The sequence below is a fragment of the Vombatus ursinus genome, unplaced genomic scaffold (genome assembly GCF_900497805.2).
Source record: "Vombatus ursinus unplaced genomic scaffold, bare-nosed wombat genome assembly UNPS02014791.1, whole genome shotgun sequence".
Lineage (NCBI taxonomy): Eukaryota > Metazoa > Chordata > Mammalia > Diprotodontia > Vombatidae > Vombatus > Vombatus ursinus.
The window spans coordinates 80,127,957-80,142,193 of NW_020954569.1; the positions used below are offsets into that span (position 1 = coordinate 80,127,957).

Genomic DNA, 14,237 nt, shown 5'->3' on the forward strand with positions numbered 1-14,237 from the left:
AAAAAAAAAAGGAAGCTCATATGCTAGCTAGTGGATAGAGCACCCAAATTCATTGCAACAGTCTTGAGTTCAATTTCTAACTCTGATGCCAGGTAGACATGTGACCCTGATCATATCATTTAACCTCTGGGTTTCATTTCTTCATTTGGAAAATGAAGACAATGATGTTTGTGTAACAATATCCCTGCTGGTCCAAAAGTAGTGGGAGTATTTACCAGGCTCAGTCACGAGGAATCCCGGCTGCTTATGAGAGCGATCAGGTTCTTTGCTCCTTACTGTTTGGCTCTTTAATCCTTCACCCTGAAATCCTATGGAAAATCACAGAGCAAGCTTTTGTTTGGCTCATATGTAAGATGTTCCCAAAAGGAAGCAGAAAGGGACACAAATCATAAGTTGGGTCAGGTATAGGACAACTTTTTATTTCCTTCACAGGAAAGAAATTTTCATTACATGTAAAAAATTCACAAGCACACAATGGCAAAGACTTAAAACACACTTATGACCCCTACTATAATCTCCAAAGATACTTGAAACATTAAAATGTGGAACTTTTAGTGGGACTGATAAATAGGTATTTCACCTTCACCTTGGCTCTGTATTGTCCAAATAATTCCTTCAATGTCCAGGTCATAAAATAGAACTGAAGTATATGGTTCATTTGCGTTATTTACTGTGGTTCATATCAGTGTCTCAGGGGAAGAAATAACAGACTATTTCATTTTTGTCTTTGTATCGATAGATCCTAACATGATGCCTTGTACATATTAGTTGCTTAATAAACGTCTAAGTTTAATTGCATATACCTTATTGTTAATATAAATGAGAGTGAAGTACTTTCTAGTTCTTTCTCTAAAACAAACACACAAACTAAATTAATTTGCTTTTTCTTCTGTGGCTTCTACTTCATTTCTCATGTGCAGACCATTTGCCACTCAGTAACAATCACCAAGCATTTATTAAGTACACAGAGGTTCCCAAGGTACTCCTGGGGAGCACTGGAATAAGCCAGGGGGGCGATAGTAGCCTCAGGTGCAATTGTGGGGGGCATTGAATAAAAATAAGGGGATGGTGGAAGCATAAGGAAAGAAGAGAAAATAAGAAAATTTTGAAAAACCACTTAAACATGTTTCATCTGTTGTGTAACACAGTTAAAGTTATAGTGATTACATTATTTCCCAAATAAATATACAAAATGCAAGTTATAACTGATCAGTGGTCAAGTCTGCTGACAGGTCTTAACAAGCAAGTATTGGTAGGCAAGCATGTTGCACATTGTTAGAAAGTCCAGCATGCATTGGGAGAAATATGTGCATGTGATGATTTATTTAAAATATGATACTATAAGGCTACATGATGCAATATTGCATCATCAAAATTTCAATGCAGGGGAAAAAATCACAAATTTACAATAAATTATTAAATTTAAGGTGTCTTTTTTAATATTTTATATATATTTTTGAAATGATGCAAATTTTAAAAAACTGTTAAAGGGGTAAAGAAAGTAGATTTCCAGAGGGGCACTGAGTAATTTATTTTTAAAGGGGGTGGTAGGCCAAATAAGTTTGGGAACCTCTGGCCTACTACATGCAAGGCAATATGCTAGGCTCTGGTAAAAAAAAAAAAGTGAAAAAAAGGCAAAGGCAAAAGTGAAGACATTCATTTCTCTCAAGAGCCTTATAGTTTAGCCATTGGAGGTGGTTAATAATAATAATGATAATGATAATTCACTCAACAGTCAAAGCCCAATGTATTGACCATGTCCTGAGGATTTGAAGGTCAATGGAAAAATAGGCAAACATCAGTCAAGTTGACAGCAAGGACTTTGGGTGCCCTGAGAACTCTACAGTAGCTACAAATGCATGGCAAGGACCCTGAAACATTAGTCAATTGGGCTCTGGTAATAATATCCAAATCAATGTAATAAAACTGTTCCTATTAATGTAAGAAATACATACATTGGAATAGGGTTATAGCCCTACTCAAAACCATAATCATTAGCTTGACCCAAAGAACAGGATAGTGAGTGGTTCTCATTTTTGTTCTGTTATCACAGGACAATATCCATTTAAACAAATCAGAAATTGCAATATCACAACTGGCTAAAAATGCTTTGGTACAAATAACTGAAGACATGAATATATTTGTCATATACGAATATTATATCATAACAAAACTGGAAGCCTCTCACATGATAGATCTCAGATAGAGGTAAGGGCTTGATACTGCTTTTTGTCAGTACCTGTAACTCCAAATCATATAACATTGTATTGCTGATTAATACAAGTCATTGTATTAGTCATTTAAAAAAATACTTTATTTCTAAGCTTTGATTAGACAAAATAGTACATGAAATCAAAGAGCTACTAAAATCTGAAGAGGGAAAAGTTGAAGATCTGAAGTCAACTGAGAATCTTTACTTGCCACAAACTACAGAAATTATGCCTAATAATGAAACAGAAGGCAAAAATGGCACCAAAGTCTCTAATGGTTTTGAAATGTAAATGGGCATATTTACATTAGAATTTTCAAAGCCTTTTTTAAGATTGATCCCAAAAATCCAACTAGCAAATCAATTATGGTAAAATGAAGTAATTCCAAAAAGCTAGTATCAAGTTTAGCAATAATGAAAAAATTCATTCTCCTACAAGATTTAGCAGAAAGTATAAAGATATTTCAGGATCTCCAAACAAAAATAAATGTGGCAACTGTTGATGCTATAAAAAGAACAAGAAGTAAGGTAGAGCCAACTAAGAATATCTGTAAGGCATATGAGATATCTAACAATACCTCATATACTGCCATCAGCATGGTAGAAGTGACTTGAAAGAGTCTGCAAAAAGGTATTGGTTGGGGCAGCTAAGTGGCACAGTGGATAGAGCACCGGCCGTGGAGTCAGGAGGACCTGAGTTCAAATCCAGCCTCAGACATATAACACTCACTTAGCTATGTGACTCTGAGCAAGTCACTTAACCCCAATTGCCTCACAAAAAAAAAAAAAAGCAGTGGTCAATTATGTTAATATCTATCTGGTACATAGACTGGGAAACTTGAATGCCAAATTTCCCTAATTAAGGGCAACCAAAAAATGCAGAAAGGAGTCCAGGGTGGAAAGCATATCAGGAATTCCAGATTTCCTTAATCAGTGATTGAAATGGTTAGGGTGATACAAAGAGTCAAAACACTACAAACAAAAGAACCAATTCAACATCAACCAAAAACTTGACTTCAGAGGTTTAGTAAGTAAAGAAATCATAGCCAAGAAAATAACATTCAAGAAGGAGGATGTGGAAATTTTCTGGTTATGTATATGGTCTCAACAAGTCCAACACAATGAATGTGCAAATTAGATTGAATGAGAAACAGAAAATTTATTTCTTATTCTTATTTAATATTCTTATTCTTAACGTATTCTTATTTCATATTCTTAACATAATGAAGGACATAACAGTTCAATCAAGAGAAGCAACTCAAACTATTCTCTCTGCAATACTGGAAGTCAGCAAGGCTAGATCAGTTCAAAAAGTAGTATATGGATTACTAGCAATATACTTTACTAACTTCCTCTCAGATGTAAGGCTAATCCCACCTTTTTTTTGATAAAATTTTATTGATAACTTTTGTTTTTTTACATAACCAAAAATTTCTTTAGTATCCCTTCCCTTTGCTCTCCCAGAGAACCATTCCATATAACAAATAGTTTTAGCAATTAAAATAAAGAGCAAAAAAGCAGGAAAATTGATCAATACATCAAAAATGTCTGAAAATGTGTATAAAGTACCACAATCATAAATCTTCCATTTCTGTAAAGGAGTAGGATTGGGCAGATGTGTGTTAGTAAATGTTTCACAACAGGTTCTCTGCTAATGAACTGAGTGCAAATTGAAGCATACTTTTTTACTTTTCTTAATTTTTCTTGGATTTTTTTGTGTTTTCTTTTGTAACACAGCTAATACGGAAATATATTTTGCATGTATAATCAATATCATATTACTTGTCTTCCCAAGGAGTAGGGGAGTGGGGGGGAGGGATATAATTTGGAACTCAAATTTTTAAAAAATGAATATTTAAAAAATTTACAGGTAATTGGGAAATTTAACAAAATAAATAAAATATATTTTAAAAAACAATAGTTTCTCTGAAAACACACAACACGCTTTTAAGTTTAATCTGCATTATTAACATTTTTTCAATCATTTTCTTAAGTCCAGACAATCAACAAACAATAAATTAAGCCCTGATTTGTAGTGTGTGACAATTTCTGAGCTGTTCACATTGAAAAATTTAACAACTGGCTCCCAAACTAGTAGGAGCAGGCTCTAGCACACCCCAGGATGGGGGTGTCTTCTCAAATCTCTTCTTTGGAACTATGTTTGTTCTTTGTAATTTTGCAGCATTCACATTTAATTCTTTTGTGTGTGGTTTTTCTTTCCATTTATGTTGTTTTAATCTGGCTACACAACTTTGAGACTTCTCTGACTGACTGCTCCACCATGCCCCAGGAAGCTCATTATTGAGATAACTTCATCATCCTGTAAGATTCCATCAGCCTTGGTACTTTCCTTAATCACCCTCTGTCTCTCTGGAGGATGAGGCCCTGAACTCCAAATCTCCATTTAAGGAGAGAGCTCAGTTCAAACATTTCATTTCTCACCTGTCTGTATTATTGTGGGATTTCTCTGTACAACATCTTCATCATGCTCCTGTGTTGTGTTTTCTTATCAACAACCTCCTGAGCCTTGTAGCAGAATCCGTGGGATAAAGGGTATGGACATCTTAATCACTCTATTTTCATTATTATAAATTGCTTTCTGAAATGGTTGATCTGATTCACAACTCTGTCAACAATGCTTAATCTTTCCACAAGCCCTCCAACATGGACTATTGCCATCCTTTGTCATCTTTTTTAATTTTTAATTTTTTAATTTGCAATGTGTAAGATGAAGTCTCAGGATTGTTTTGATTGTCATTTATGTTATTATTAGTGATTTGGAACATGCTTTCATATGATTGTTAGTTTGCAATTATTCTTTCGATAACTATTTGTTCATATCCCTTGACCACTTATCTACTGGAGAATAGCTTTTTTTTTTTTTTAACAGCAAGCATCATGTATCTTTTCCAAAGGATGAGAATATCAGTGGCCTCTTAAAATAAAGGCTAAATTAAGTGCATATGTACTTTATATAGGACAGTCACAGATTCTATTATGAAAAAAAATCTACGGATACTTACAAGAAAATAATAGATAAAAGTGTGTGCTAAAACATCCCGGGCACATAAAGAGCAACTTATTATCATTTGGTAATTACTGAACAACAACAAACTCAAAACACCATAACATACATATATGTGCATATGTGTATGTATGTGTATGTGTATATATGTATATATGTGTGTGTATGTATGTGTGTGTGTGTGTATTATCTTCGTTGTTTAAAAGAAAGCCTTTGATTTAGTTTCACACTCATGTCTTACTTACATACTGAAAATATACAAAATGGACCCAAGTATGGTAAGTACACTAGAGTAACTGGTATCTATATGGAAAACTGTTCTCTATTTAAAACATGACCATCAACACAAAAATACTAAGAACAACTCATAAAAAACATGATATTTTTCAGGGAGACAGTTCAAGCCCTTAATGAACATCTGCATGAACTTTGCCTATAATATATTGACAAAGGCTAAACAATTTGTGGTATATGCATATAATGGAATACTCTTGGGCCATAAGAACAGACTAAGGTTCTGTTAAGGCTCAAGGCCCTAACACAAAGTCTCAATTCAGAAAGTAAAGATGGAAGAAGGAGTAAGCCAAAAAAAAAAAATCTCCACCATAAAGAGCTATTATGGTTCCAGGGAACTACAGATAAAAAACAAAAGAAGAGAATTACTCCAAAAGAAAAAAATAAAGCTAAATACCAGGAAGTTTTGAAGAAAAGTCCAAATCCTCCATTTCTGCTCTACTTATGCCCCTTAACACACATATTCAACCACACCTGGCTTTTCCTCTAAACATCATTCTCATGAAAGAAGCCAGTACTGTGTTTTCCCACAGCAAAATGACCCTCTATGCTCCAAATAGTACAGGAAGAAAAGTGTCTGAGTTTGCTTCTCATTGGTTACTCTGATCACTGCTGGTCATGAAATCTCTCAGGCAAATGAGTCAAATTGGCATCTTCTATAATACTCACTAATGCTAAGAATACCTGACCTTATTATTTACATGTTTTGTACATGTACATGTACATATCAGACTTGCTTTGATTTTTTGCTTTTATGGTTTAATTTTAACTGCCAAAGTGCTGACTTTCTGGAAACCACAAATAGAAACATTAAATTCACCTCCAATCTAGTGGAAAACACAAACATATTCCACAATAAAAACAATTGGTTCTGGGCTGAGAGTTAACATACATCTTACTATTCTCTGGGATCCTTGCAAAAGTATTTGATTTCTTATGTCCATGATTGGCAAGTAAACAGGGCTACAGGGCTACTTTTTTTCAAGTAAACTAAGTTGGTACCTAAAGGAAGGTCTTTTTCGAATCTCGAAACAGGTCATTCTCCTCTCCAATATACACATATTCTCTCTCTCTCTCTCTCTCTCTCTCTCTCTGTCTCTCTCTCTCTCTCAAAGACACACACACTCCTCTCCTCGTATTTTTATTTCAATCTGTTTTGTTTCAGCATAGTTCTATCAATTCTGTGAAATTTTGACTCCTGGTTTTGATTAGCAGAAAAGGGTCAAGAAACAGTTTTCATAAATGGCAGAAGATCGATCTCATTGTTAAGAATCATCTTTAAAGTTTTCACAGTTTCCCTGATGTGAGAAATGCAACCAGGGATATATTGGAGTCAGTTGGTACCTCTTCTTGAGACCCAATGTTTTAAATTTTCAGGGTGATCATTTACGCCTTGGAAATTGGCAAACACTCCCTAAGTGGTGCAGTGGAGAAGGTGCTGGACTTTCAATCAGCAAGTCACATCTTTGTGAGGTCAAATCTGGCCTTAGATACTTTTACTGACTTGGTGATCCTGGACAAGTCACTTAATCCTGTTTGTGTCACTTTCTTCATCTGTAAAATGAGCTAGAGAAGGAAACAGCAAATCACATCAGTATTTTTGCCAAGAAAGTCCCAAATGGCATCATGGAGAGTCAGACATGACTGGAAAATGACTGAGCATATCAAGACTTGATTTATTGTTATGATGATTGACTAGACATAAGAAAGTGATGGAGAAAATGTTAATAATGCAATTTAAACTTAAAAGTGTCATGCATACTTATTTTTTTCTGTAGTTGTTTAATAGTTAGAACTACATCCCAGACACATCTGTCTACCACTACAGATCTTACATTTTTTTTTCCTTTTAGCCAATTGGGGTTAAGTGACTTGCCCAGGGTCACACAACTAGGAAGTGTCAACTGTTTGGTCTGATGCCGGATTTGAACTCAGGTCCCCCTGAGTTTAGGGCTGGTGCTCTATCCACTGTGTGACCTAGCTGCCCCTTACGGCTACAAATCTTAAGCCATATATTAATGGACGTTCTTTGTGAAATCCTAGATTAAAAAAAAAATTTACACGTGTTGGCCAGTCCAATCCTTGTGTCTCTCAGAACTTAATTGGGCTCCTTCTTTAATGTTTGCTGAAGAGACCCTCACCAAAGCCCAGTCAGAGCTAGTGTTCCATTCATGTCATCTTAGTGAACCCAAAGCTGCTTTTATGCTATAATGAGATATTGGAGGCCTGCAAATCAAGAGTACTAAGAGCAACAAAACATCCCTCACCCCAGCATCATCTTTTTTTTTTTTAATTTCCAATGTGACTTTGCATTTTGAGAGTGAACACTGAAAAAAAAAAACAGCTTCAGTCTAACCCTAATGGACAGCCAGGTGGTTAAGTACATAGAACACCAGACCCATAATCAGGAAGACCTGAGTTGAAATCTGGTCCACTTAGGGAGTGTTTGCCAATTTCCAAGGCGTAAATGATCACCCTGAAAATTTAAAACATTGGGTCTCAAGAAGAGGTACCAACTGACTCCAATATATCCCTGGTTGTATTTCTCACATCAGGGAAACTGAATACTTTAAAGATGATTCTTAACAATGTTAATATTATCAGAGAGATGTGGTATACTTGAGGATATCTTCATCTAAAAGCAGAGTGCCTGACACATAGCAAGCAATACATATTAGCAGGTTATTTGGTTGTTATGAGAGTTGATCAAAATTGCACACAAAGTAGGGAGCAGATCTGCGGTTAAAATCTCTTCTGTTAACAAGGCAAGTTGAGGAGCAATTACATAGCAGAGTAGATTAGGGAAGAATCTTGTTCAAATCTGAAAAAGAAAAAGTGAGTGAAATTAAATTTTAATTTTGAAAGGGCAAGTTTGAATTATTGTGGTGATACTGAGTGGAGAGCAAAGGGATGTGATTATTGTTGAGGAAACAGAATCAACAATACTACTAACCAGATATGGAGGGGGGAGAATGGAAAGTTAATTTATTTAATTTTTAATTTCTAAATTTTAAATACTTAAATGTGTGACTTTAAATTTTTTAAGTCAAAATTTTTATATTTAGTTTTTCAATGTGTGGTTTCTATTTTTAATTTCTTAAATATGAATTTCAAATCTTTGAAATGTGAAAATAGGAATATGTGAAATTTTAAATTTTTAAAAATTTGTAATTTAAAAATTAAATTTTTAAATTTTAACATTCTGAAATCAGAAATTTTGAAAATTGAAATTGTTACATTTTGACATTTGAATTTTAAAATTTTGAGGATAGAAAAATTTGACATTTAAAATTCAAAAATGTTAAAATTTGACATTTTGATATTTAAATTTTGAAATTTTGGAATTTTACATTTTGCTTTGAAATTTCATTTCTAAATTTTTCATTATTTATTTTTAATTTGTTTTTAAGCAACTCAGTCTCAATTGTGATGGAGAAGAAACAATCCAGACAAAAGTCTAGCAAAATTTAATTTAAAAGTAGAGGGAAAAATTCACAGTACATAAGATTTGAAGGCAGTATTTCTGGGAACTCTGGATGACTTTTATATACCAGAATTACAGAGGGAAAGATGTTTCTAATGTATAAATATTATATTGATATTCAATATTATATTAATTACATTCATGTTAATGTTACATAATATAACAAATTTTTAATTTTGTGTTTTAAATGCATGGCTTATAAAATTTTAAATTCAAAATTTTTAAATTTTCACATTTGACATTTTGAAATTTTGCATGTGACATTTTGAAATATGAAAATTTACATTTTAAATTCTAAAATTAGAAATTTTTGCTATTTAAAATTTTAATTTTGAAATGTTTCATTTTTAAATTTTCAGATTTACCTTTTTATTTGTTTATTTAGCGAGGCAGTGTCAAGGGACAAAGGAAGTCTAACCAAAGTTTTCAAAAAATTTGTGACAGGACAGAGTGCTTCCGGCTCAAGAGAAATGGGTAGACTTCATAGCACATCTGATTTTGAGGCAGTATTCCTGAGACCTCTAGATGGCATCTGTATACCAGTAATATATAGGAAAAGTCCTTTTTAAGATTTATTATATATAATTATATTAGATATCATTATATTGTGTACTATATACATTATATAATATATAATTATATATTATTGATATTTGTGTATGTATTTATGTGTGTATATATATATACACATAAATACACATATATATGATATAACTATGTGATTGGGTATATAGATAGATGTAGATTGGGCAATTGGGGTAAAGTGACTTGCCCATGTTCATCCAGCTAAATGTAAGATGCTAGACTGGAACTATCATGTCCCCCCATTATCTTTTTTTTCAGGCTAAACATCCCTAGTTTCTTCAACACCATTTTGGATGGCCACCCCTGGATACTTACCAGCTTCTTAATATCCTTCCTAAAATGTAGAACTATAGCTGAGGAGGGTAGGTTAGGCTGGAGATTTACATTTGGAAGTCACCTACACAGAGGTGAGTTCAACCTTCAGAGTGAATGAGTCACTGTCTTAAATAGAGAAGAGAATCATGAACCAAACCTGGGCATCACCTACATTTATTGTTAAGGGAATGAACAGGAGTTAGACAAGGAAAAAAGAAATGATCAAGACAAAGGTCAGTATCATAGAAACCAAAAGAAAAAAGTTTCAAAAAAGATATTCAGCTGTGTCAATTACTGCAGAGATAAAGACAGATTCGAGGCCCCTGAATTTGTTTCAGTAGAGTGGTGAGGCCAATGACACTGCCCTGATAGATTGACCACTCTAATTTTTAAAGAAGTACTTTTCTTTATGTTGATCTGAAATATTTCTCTATAATTTTTACCCGTTAGCTTTAGATCTACTCTCAGGAGCAGCAGAGCTCATTTGCTCCTTCCTCATTCCTTCACTGAACATTTATTGAGGTCTTACTTTATACAAGTAACTTAGTTACCTCCAAGTCCTTCTAGGCAAGAAGCCTGTAGTCAGGCAGGAGAGTTAAATTTACACAAATAATCAAGGAGTAACTGGACAGTGAAATAGAAAACTGTGAGTATACACAATTCTTGAAAGAATGGGAGATTATCAGTGGGGGGAATAGGAGAATCGAGAGTATTTTCTTTAGGCTAGGGGAAGTTTGAAGGCTTGTAAGCAAGGAAATACTGTGAGTGCCATGAAAGATTTAACAAACAGGAGAGATATCTAAACTTACCAAACAGATACAGTAGGGGTGGATAACAAATGAATTTACCATAGGGTCCTTTTAAATAGTGCACTCCACTGGAACATTTATACTTAACTAATTTTCTTTTTTCTTTTTTAAAATTAATTTATTTTTAGTTTTCAACATTCACTTCCATAAGCTTTTGAGTTTTCAAATTTCTCCCCCTTCCTGCCCTCCCCCCTCCCCCTTCCCCAAGAAGGTGTGCAGTCTGATATAAGCACTACATATGCATTCATATTAAACATATTTTCACTTTAGTCATGTTGTAGAGAAGTATTAGAACCAATGGGAGAAACCATTGAGAAAGAAGAAACAAAACAACAAAAGAAAAATGAGAACAAATAGTATCACTTAATTTTCAAAAATTGAATTTATATGCTCTGCTTTTTTAGGAATAATGAGTGATAAGAGCATGAGAACTTACAGGGATTCTGGAATTTTTAGTTCAGATGGAAAGGTATTTCCTCTCAGCCCTGAGAGCAATTTGGGTTATCAGGAATCTTTGAGCTCAGAGGAAGACTGAAGTCACATCTGGGGATTTTAAAAGATAGAAACATAGCCTCAGCAAAAGAGACTGAGGAGTGGGCAAGTGGCATGAGACCTGGATACATGACTAGAATGAATGCAGAGAAGCATACAAATACTTATGTGAACTCATGCAAAGTGGAGTAAGCTGGTCCAGGAAACAATATACACAAGGACTACTTCATCCATACCTGGGACTTAATGAGCTGAGCTAGAAGACCTCAGTGGCATGAAGCAATGTGTGAAAAAAGAAACAAAAGGAGAAACTAAAAGGACGGTGGAGCACCAGCAGAGATGAGAGAGATTGAGGTTGGCCATCTATACCCGGTAGATGCTTCAGAGCAGAGGACTCTGGCTGAAGCTACCAGTTGTACTAGCTTACTCAGCAACTAAAGGAAGTTTTTAAAAAGTTTGCTCTTTCTTTGATAACAGACACTGTAATATACTTTGCTCATTTCTTTTACCTAAAGGTTTTCCCTATCCAGACTTTGCATCAAATACAGAAAGGCCAGGGCTTACCTGGAGAGACATCAAAATTTTAATTAGAGCAGAGCCCAACCTCCATCTAAATGTCAGGAATTTCCCTCAGAGCTCCAAGGTATTGTTATTGTGCTGATAACTTTTCCTACAATCTAAATTCCATAAAAAAGCAAAGAAAGGGACCTTGCAGACTGGCCAGATATAATATTGCCCCTGGGCTAAAAGTGATAGGGTGTGGTTAATTAAATCTCCAGCCTCCAGAAGTGAGGGAGAGAAGCCCACCGGGCCTGGATGAGATTCAGTTCTCCTTTTTCCAGAAGAAAGGAGGGAGTTGATAAGATCACATGCCTTCTGTAGAGCCACCCACAGGTTTTTCCTTCAATAGTAATAGAAACTCACATTATATTACATTTTAAAGTATTAAACAAATATACTTATTGTCAAAACAGAAGACAGTTTCCTTTAAATAGTGAAATCCTCCAGGAGTTCCTCTTTTCAGATGCTATTGTACTAATTACATCAAGACCCCAGTCAGTCAATAAACATGTTTTTTTTAAAAGGCTTTAATCAAAATCATAAAAATTGTTGCATTTAAACTTTCATAGGCCCATTTCCCCTGAAAATTGCATTTGATAGTTTCACAGAGTTTCAACAGCATATTCAATTTCATGGTGGTAACATACATACAGGGGAGATACAACATTTTCTTGCCAACTGGGTCATCGATTAAAACAGATAACCTGTGACTCTGACTTAAGTCTCCTGTGAAGTTGTACTGTGTTGTCAAATTAAACTAATACCACAAGCAGAAATATACCCCAATCTAAATGAGCACCTCTGACTCAGAGGCTTTGCATCTTTCCTTTGAACTGCCATTTACATCTGGCAGTTTGGACCAGCATGAGGCAAAAATCAAGTTTCCTATAAGGGCTGACTACTATATCATAGGCATTCCTTCTAAATTCAGTAGAAAGCCAGATTCTGAGTGACATAAGACATCTTACCTTCTTACTCAGGTCAGAGACCACAGAAGGGCACTTGTCTTTCAAACACATCACTAACAACCAGGCTTTTAACAAATGGGCGTGTTAGGCATGTGACACCAGCTGAAGGCATCACCCTCAAAGGCACCAAATAGCATATTTCTTTTTAAAAAGAAAACAAAGTGATAGGGAAACTAGCAACCCCAAACCCCTTCAGCCAGCCAACTTTCCTTTTGTCAACATTTGGCATTAAACAATTAAGCCACAGATCCAAAGGATTGTGGTAGGATGATTCTCCCCAGCAGAATGAATAGCTATGGGAGAGAAAAATGACTCTTTACTGTCTTTGGCGCACACACATCACTGTCCACTGAGAAAAGCCAAGTGTCCTTTGGTGCATCTGTTGGCATAATGTCCTTTTTCGCCACACTTGTAACAGGTGACCTGCTCCAACGGCCGAGGTCTCCTGCTGCTCACGTTGTTGTTCTGAGACTGCATGACCCCAGTGACCTGCGGGCTTCTCTGCTTTGTCTGAGGCTGTGTCTGTTGAGGCAGGGGTGGCTGTTCTGTGGTCCCCATGGGCAATTCAAATCGAGGGTGCATGAATTTACAGGAAGGCCCTTCTGGACAGAATCCGACAAGATACTTCACACAAATGACTCTTCTGGTATGCCTGTGCCTGCAGAGGGGACCACGTTTGCAGAAGCCAAATGACAACATGTGAATGTGAATGGAGAAAGAGACATTCTTTGTTACCGCACTCCCCGAATTTGGAGTAGAAGTAACACTCAGGCATCTTGGTCATGTCATACTCGTGCGGGAATTCGCACTGGTCTCCCTTCTTGCACAGTCCTCGAAGCCAGTGTTTGCACACAACAGTCTTCTCGCCACTCAGGGGACGGAACGGGCACATCCTCCCTTTTCCACAGGCACCTTTCAAAAAAAATTCACAGACAGCAGCCCCCGACTTGTCCATGCCGGGAAAGGGCAGCGGTTGCGCCCCCAGCTGCTGCTCTACCGCGATCTCCGGGTCGAACTTGATGTGGTCCACGCTCGCGATGAGCTCCTGCATCGTGGAGGCCGGCGCGGGCCCTCCTGGGACCCGGATCGTCTTCTTTCTCCTCTTCCTTCTACTCCTCTTTCTCTACTACAGGCCAAGACTCCCGCCTGGCCCTGCTCGGCTCAGCCCACGCTCTCTCTCTCTCTATTTGGACTCCTCTTCGGCCACCCCGCCCCACTCCCGCCACTCTTCTGGCTTCAGCCCACCCCGCCCTCGCGGGATACCGGGAATAAACTAGGTGTCAAGCACTATGCAAAATGCTAGTGATACAGAAGAGTCTCTGCCCTCAAGGAACTCACAATCTAACTAGTGAAGAAATATGTACAAACAAACAACATACTGCATAAATCGAAAACAATTAAGAGAGGGAAGACACTAGAATTAAAAGGGGTTGGGAAAGGCTTCTTATACCAGATGGTATTTTAGCCTGGGAAGCCAGTAGGTGGAGTCGAGGAG

The 14,237-nt window shown here is 36.2% G+C and overlaps 1 pseudogene; it reads right to left on the bottom strand.

Annotated features, from left to right (window-relative positions):
• Positions 1–13,066: 13,066 nt before the first annotated feature.
• Positions 13,067–13,793, bottom strand: LOC114048186 (annotated as a pseudogene).
• Positions 13,794–14,237: the final 444 nt, after the last annotated feature.